The 7,857-nt window shown below is 39.1% G+C and overlaps 1 pseudogene; it reads left to right on the top strand.

The window, feature by feature from the left end:
- LOC102834118 overlaps positions 1 to 5,970 on the top strand; it is a 36,556-nt pseudogene extending 30,586 nt beyond the window's left edge.
- Positions 5,971 to 7,857: the final 1,887 nt, after the last annotated feature.

The following is a 7,857-nucleotide window of genomic DNA, read 5'->3' as shown; positions in this document are numbered from 1 at the left end:
TATATATATACTGCAGTCTTTGATCTTCTTCAATGAGTCTTTCAGTCGCTTCTGACTCACAGTGACCCTATCTGTGCACAGTAGAATAAACACTGCCCAGTCCTACACCATTCTCACAATCACACCTACGTTTGAGTACGTTGTTGGAACCACTGTGTCAGTCGTCTAGTCACAGGCCTTCCTCTCTTTCGCTGACTCTCCACTTTACCAGGACTGGTCCCTCCTAATAACATGTCCAAAGTACGTGAGAAGAAGTCTTGCCATCCTTGCTTCTAAGGACCATTCAGGCTGTACTTCTTCCAAAATGTGTTCATTCTTCTGACAGCCCATTCAGAGATTAAATTATTCTTTGCCAACACTATCATTCAAATGCATCAATTCTTTAGTCTTCCTTATTCATTAACCAGCTTTCACATGCATATGAAAATGCAATGGCTTGGGTCAGGGGCACCTCAATCCTCAAAGTGACATCTTTTCTCTAACACTTTAAAGTGGTCTTTTGCCCAATGCAGTACATATTCAGTGATGTCTTAAATGTGGTTTCCATGGACATTGATTATGGATCCAAATAGAATGAAATCCTTGACAACTTCAATCTTTTCTCTGTTTGTCATGACATTTATCATACCCAGTGGTGAGGGTTTTAGTTTTCTTTATATTGAGGTGTAATCTCTACTGAAGGCTATAGTCTTTGTTCTTCTTCAGTAAGTGTTTCTAGTCCTTGAGGCTTTCAGCAAGCAAAGTTGTGTAATCTATATAACACAGTTGGTTAATGAACCTTGGGTAGCATATGAACCAATGGTACTGAAGAAGGAAGTCCAAGCTTTACTAAATTCATTGGTAAAAAATAAAAGTCCAGGAATTAATAGAATACCAAATGAAATTTTTTAACAAAAGGATGGAAGCACTTACTATGCCAAGAAAATTTTGAAGACCTGGCCAATTGACTGGAAGAGATCCACATTTATGCTCATACCAAAGAAAGTTGACCCAACAGAATGAGGAAATTATTGAACAGTGTCATTAATACACATGCAAGTAAAATTTTACTGAAGATAATTTAAAAATGGTTGCTGTATTATGTAGAATGGAAAATGCCAGTAATTCAAGCCAAATTCTGACAAGGCCGTGGGATGAGAAACATCATTGCTGATATCAGATGGATCTTGGCTGAAACAGTGACTACCAGAAAGATGTTTACTTTGACTATGCAAAGGCATTTGACTGTGTGGATCATAACAAACTATCGATAACATTATGAAGACTACACAAACACACATGCATATATATATAATTGATACTTGTAATTTATAACCAAGGAATCTTATTGGTACAATGGTTATCACTTGGCAGCTAACTGAAAGATCTGCGGCTTAAACCCATCAGCTGCTTTGCATATGGACAGACCTGGTAATCTGATCCATAAATATTGTTGTCATTGTTAAGTGTCGTTGAGTCAGTTCCAACCCATACCAACCCTATGTACAACAGAACGGAACATCACACGGTCTGGCCCTATCTGCACAATTGCTGCTACCACTGTGCCAATCCATCCTCTTGTTCGCTGTCTCACCAGTTAACTAAGCATGATGCATTTCTACAGGGACTGGTCCCTCTTGATAACATGTCCAAAGTATGAGAGACGAAGTCTGGCCATCTTGGCTTCTAAGGACATTCTGGTTGTACTTCTTTCAGCACAGATTTGCTTGTTCATTAATTCAAATGCATTGATTCTTCGACTATCTTCCTTATTCATTGCCTGATTTTGGCGTGCATATGAGGCTATTGACATCACCATGGTTTGGGTTAGGGGCATTTTAATCCTCAAACCGACATTTTTGCTCTCGAACACTTTAAAGAGGTCTTGTGCAGCAGACCTTTAATTTTTTGACTGCTGCTTCCATGCGTGTTGATAATGCATCTAAGCAAAATGAAGTCTTTGACAACTTCCATCTTTTCTCTATTATTATGATGTTATTTATTTATTTCAGTCTGTCAGACTCTGTGAAGTAGTCCTACTCTGTTATATACGGTTGTGAGTCAAAATCAATTTAATGGCAAACAACAACAACAAATTTATAACTTCAGAGTTTTAAAATTCAACCTCTTTTGTATTACAGCTATGTCCTTTTCTCTTTCACATTATGAATCTTGTTTCTCAAGTACATAAGAGGCACAGAATTAGAATATCCCACGGTAATTTATTTAATTCGTTCTCCTCTCACACAACAAAAGCAGTATCAGAATAATAATAGTAGTATTTACTATTACCGATGTCATTAATTTGTTGTGAAGCGCCATCAAGTTGGTTCTGACTTACAGTGACCCTGTATAGGGTTTCTGAAGTTTTAAATCTTAGAGGGAGGAGAAAGTCTCATTTTTCTCCTGTGGAGCAGCTGGCAGCTTGAACCACGGACCTTGCAGTTCCACAGTCCAGTGTTTATCAGATGAAGCCACTGTGCTCTCAAGGTTATTAATTAGAGAGTTAAAATACTTTTATTTATTTATTTACTTTTTACCAATACACTAATGTCTATTGCAGCATTATTCATAATAATTGAAAAGTGGAAACAGTCCAAGTGTCCATCTGGTAGTTCTGTGCTATGGAATACTATTCCACTATAAAAAGGAAGGAAGTCCTAATGCATACTATGATGTATATGTATATGGAAAAACTGTTGTTGTTAAGTGCAGTCAAGTCGGCTCTGATTCACAATGACCCTGTATAAGGTTTCCAAGAAGCAGTTGGTGAGTTTGAACCGCACACCTTGTGGTTCGCAGTACAGTGTTGATCCACAGCGCCACACAAGGACTCCATAGAAACATTATGCCACGTGAAATGAGTCAAACACAAAAGAATGAATATTGTACGATCATCCCATTTATATAAAATATAACAAACAAATGTATAGATACAGAAGGTAGATTGATGGTTATTGAGTGCTTGGAGAAATTACTGCTTACTGGGGACAGGTTTTTTTGTTTGAGGTAATGGAAACGTTTTGGAAACAAATGGAGGTCATAGTTGCACACCGCTGGTTAAAATGGTAACTTTTATGTTGTACATGTTTTGCCATAATTAAAAAAGAAACATCTCAAAGAGGGTGGGGGTGAGGATAAATCATTCCTAAGACAAACCACCACTTAGTAGATGTATTCACAAGAAAATGAGAATCCTTGACTACTGAGTTACAGTTTTTGTTATTGCAGCTAAAAAAAAAAAAAAATCACTTTTTTTTGTTTGTATATAGTCTCAGCATCCAACATCATTTAAGAATAATTATTTGTAACTATGTTGTTTTAAACTCAGCCATATATACTATAAGCTGTCCCTTTTGTCCCTCATTTAGAATGTTGTTGATGTTGGTAAGTGCCATGGAGTCGGTTCCAACTCATAGCAACACTAAAGAGGGTTTCCAAGGAGCAGCTGGTAGGTTTGAGCCACCAACCTTGTGGTTCCCAGTCCAGTGGTTATCCTACAGCGCCACAATAACTACATGTTTACTGCTTGGCACTTGCCCTTATTTTAGGGACTTTTTTCTTTAGTCATTTGTCTGAAGCTCATTCTTTTTGGAGATTTCTAAGGAAGGAATCATGGAATTATATTCCTTATGTTGTGATGTTGGTAACAACTTGTGCCCTTGATATCTGAATATTAGTTTTATTGAATGTAAAATCTTTGATTCATACTTTTTTTCTTTGGGTAACAAATATTTCCCCAATTTTTTCTGGCATTAAGTATCAGTGTAGAAAATGTTTGATGATAAGGTAATTTTCTTACCCTTATGACTCTTACTGTTTTTCACTAGATGTCTAAAGATTTAGAAAATTTTCTTCTATAAAGTCTAGTAATTTTATAAGAATATGTCTTGATATGGGTCACTCTGGGTTGGTATTTGTAGTTATATAGTATGCTATTTTAAAGTGTAATTTCAAACAAGTTTTGTGAAAAAAAAATTCAGTAACAGCTTTTAGAAATTCTCCGTTCCTTTGTTTTAGTGTGTTTTCAAGGATCCCTATTACCCAGACATTCAATCTTCTTTGCCTGTCTTCAGTATTCATTACTTTCCTTGAATATTTTTTATCACGTTTTTTATTTTAAAAAAAAGTCCTCCTTGTCACTTTTTATTTCTCTTTATTTGCTTTCGTGTTCCTTCTTGTTAAATTTTGTTAAGTACTGTGGAGTCAGTTCTGACTCGGAGTGACCCTGCACGGGGTTTTTGAGGCTGTAAATTTTTATGGGAGCAGAAAGCCTCATCTTTCTTCCACGAAACAGCTGGTAGTTTTGAACTGTTAACCGTGAGATTAGCAGCTCGATTCGTAACCAGTATGTTACCAGAGCGCCTCCTAGCTTAGTATTTATTCCTGAAATGATTGTTTTTTATTTCTTTCATGAGTTCTGTCACCTAATTTCTGAGCTTTCATTCACACTTACGTTGTTACGTCATGTTTTTTGTAATTTAAAAGTGCAATTTAGCTCATTTTAAAATAGAAGGCTACAGGTTTGATTGGTTCTTGGTCTCTTAATCTGGCGTTCTTTTTTTGTTTTGTATGCAGTCATGTTATTCTAATCTTCTTTTTCTTTTTTGTTATAATGACTTTGTGTGGAGTTTCACCTGTATGCTTTTCTGTTATTCATTTTGATGCCTAATTAGTTCTGAACTTTGGTTGGCTCAAGGTATCCTTCAAACTTCCTAGAGCTCCCTCTTCTGTTGTTTTTCTGTAATACTGAAAATATGGTGGTTTTCTTTCTGAGATTTCCTCTGTTCCTCTGTTTACTTGAAACTTCTTTTTTCTTCATCTCTGTGGGATAAAGCACTGGAAACAAGGTTGGTTTGAATCCACAAGGTCCATGGTTCAAACAAACCAGCCACCCCTTGGAAACTCTATACAGGGTGGCTATGAGCCGGAACTGATGGCACTTAACAACAACAACAACATTGTTCCTGCAGGGTGTGGCCTTGTCTCAAAGGGAGTTCTGGCAAGTGGGTGTTGGGCATTCCCTTGGATCCTATTGTGAATCCTGGAGCTCACAGAGCAGCAAAATTCAAATGAACCCATTCCCCCCATCAACACCTACTGAGTATTTTGGAGATCTCCTCTTCTCAGACTAATTAGATGCCCATTGGTTTTCTCTCCTTTCCCTGGCTAATACCATGCAAATTTGTGCCTGTTGGCATTTTGTCCTAAAATGTATTTTGGCATTTTGAGGGATACTTTATTGCCCAGCTGTTTTTGTTTTTAATTGCTGTTTAATTAAAACTAATAGGGCACACAGATTTTCTGTGTTAGGTTGGATGAATTTTGACAATGTATACTTTTACTTTGTTACCTGGATTCATACTGTCCTTTTGTTTTTAAAAATTAAGATAAAACTCACATAATAAAAAATTCACATTTAAAAATATACAATCCCCTGGCTTTTAGTACATTCACAATATTGTGCAATCATCACGTCTGTTTAATTCCAGAACATTTTATCACCATATCCATTCAGGGCTTTCAGGCTCGTCCTGTGTGGTATGGCTGCTCTGCTTGAGTACAAACAGCTGCACCAGGCTGCCACTCTGACCTCACCTGTAGACACCTATCTTGCTTGGAACCACCACTGGCTTTTATAATTATGCAGAAGTCTAATGGATAGGGGCTGGATATGTTTTCAGCCTTTTATTTTCCATTTATTTTTCTAAGCCTTGATGGTGTAGTGAGTTACACCTTGGGCTGCTAACTGCAAAGTCAGCAGTTTGAATCTACCAGTTGTTCCATGGAAGAAAGATTAAACTTTCTGCTCCATTAAGATTTACAGCCTTGGAAATCCTATACAAGGTTGCTATAAGTCGAAACCTACTTGATGGCACATAACAACAAACAACTATTTTTCTAAACTTAACTTGTAATGATTACATTATATTCTATTACATAAGATGTCCCATGATTTTTAACCTAGCCATTTTTTTCCTTTTAGGTTGATTCTAATTCTTTTGCTCTTACCAAAAGTATTACAATTGAGGGGGGGCGTGTGTGTGTGTGTGTGTTTTTGTGTGTGTGTGTGTGTGTGTGTGAGAGAGAGAGAGAGAGAGAGAGAGAGAACGTTCATAAATCAGAATTAAACATGAGCCACTATTAGTTGGAGCTCTGGTAGCATAGTGGTTATGAATCGGGCTGCGAACCGCAAGGTCAGCAGTTCGAAACTATCAGCTGCTCCGCAGGAGAAAGATGAAGCTTTTTGCTCCCGTAAAGATTTACAGCCTCGGAAACCCTGTTCAGGGTCGCTATGGGTCGGAACTGACTCGATGGCACTTAACAACAACAACTATTAGTTGAAATCTTGTAACCAAAGTCTTGAGGAATGTTGAGGCCTATGCCCCTCCTTCCTCTGGCAGTTGTAAAGATGTGCAGGACATGCTTAGGGCCATAGTTGAACAAGTACATCCTTGGACCCATTAAGAAAGAAGACCCATAAAAATTTCATATTCTATGAGACTTGTCATTAAGGAAGATCACCCATAAAAATTCTGTAGTTTTATTTCCTTGTGAGATACTTTACAGATTGGACTGGTTTACCTAGTGCCCAGGCATAATTTTAGGGACAAATCTTCTAGGGAAGGCCAGGAGAATGCTAGCCCTTGGGAAGAGTCTGAATTAGAGTCATGAAGAACCAGGTATGCTCTGCTTGACATCCCACAAGTTCTGTCTGCTCCTACCAGAGGCCTTTGCAGTGGAATCCATCTTGAATCCTGCACCCGCACCTAATTAGCATGGCTCCTCTTAAAAGAACTAGTTCCCTAAATCCCTGCCTATCCCTATGAATAAACATGATGTCTTTTTCCTATTCAAAACCTTTTAAAACCCCAGCACTGCCCCCCTCCCCCCTCCAAGCCTTTATTCTGGGAGACAGGGGTTAAGTGTTGCTTTAAGCCCTCCCTCTTTCCCCTTGCAAGCTATACTAAACCACTGTTGGTATGGAACCCTGCTTCACCTGACTATCCTTAATCAGTGGAAGGCCGGAAGGCTCTCAAAAGGTGGAGATTCATTTGCCATTCTCAGTTTCTTGGCAAAAAGGTGAAGCTTTCTGCTCCCCAAAGATTTACAGCCTCCTGAACCCTATACAGCAGGGGTGGGGAATGTCTGGCCCTCGGGCCACATGAGGCTCTTGAAATCCTTTGGTATGGCCCTGCCAAGGCAACTGCAATTCTAGCCATCACATTTGTCATTGTTAAGTGCCTTTGAGCCCATTCCGACTCCTAGCCACCCTGCATAGGGTTTCCGAGGAGCAGCTGGTGACCTTGAACCACCAACTTTGCAGTTCAAACCAACCTTGCAGTCCAGCGCATTAACCCGCAGTGCCACACCAGGACTCTGTAACATTGTTGTTATTGTTAAGTGCCACTGAGTCCATTCTGACCCATAGTGACCCTGTATAGGGTTTCCAAGGAGCAGCTGGCGAGCTTGAACCACCGACCTTGCAGTTCAAATGACTTTGTTATCTGATGCTTTAGCCCACAGTGCAACACCAGGACTCCTGACTCATAATGACCCTGTATAAGGTTTCCGAGGAGCAGCTGGTGAGCGTGAACCTTTGACCTTGTGGTTCAAACCGACTTTGCAGTTCAGCACATTAACCTACAGCGTCATACCAGGACTCCATAACATTTGTTGTTTAGTGCTGTTGAGTCGGTTCTGACTCATAGCGACCCTGTAAAGGGTTTCTGAGGAGCGGCTGGTGAGCTTGAACTGCCAACTTTGTAGTTCAAATGACCTTACAGTCCAGCACATTAAGCACAGTGCCACACCAGGACTCCTCCATAACATTGTTGTTGTTAAGTACCGCGGAGTCAGTTCCGACTCATAGTGACT

The sequence above is a fragment of the Chrysochloris asiatica genome, unplaced genomic scaffold (assembly GCF_000296735.1).
Source record: "Chrysochloris asiatica unplaced genomic scaffold, ChrAsi1.0 scaffold00020, whole genome shotgun sequence".
Taxonomy (NCBI): domain Eukaryota; kingdom Metazoa; phylum Chordata; class Mammalia; order Afrosoricida; family Chrysochloridae; genus Chrysochloris; species Chrysochloris asiatica.
This window is presented reverse-complemented; position numbering and strand designations above follow the sequence as displayed.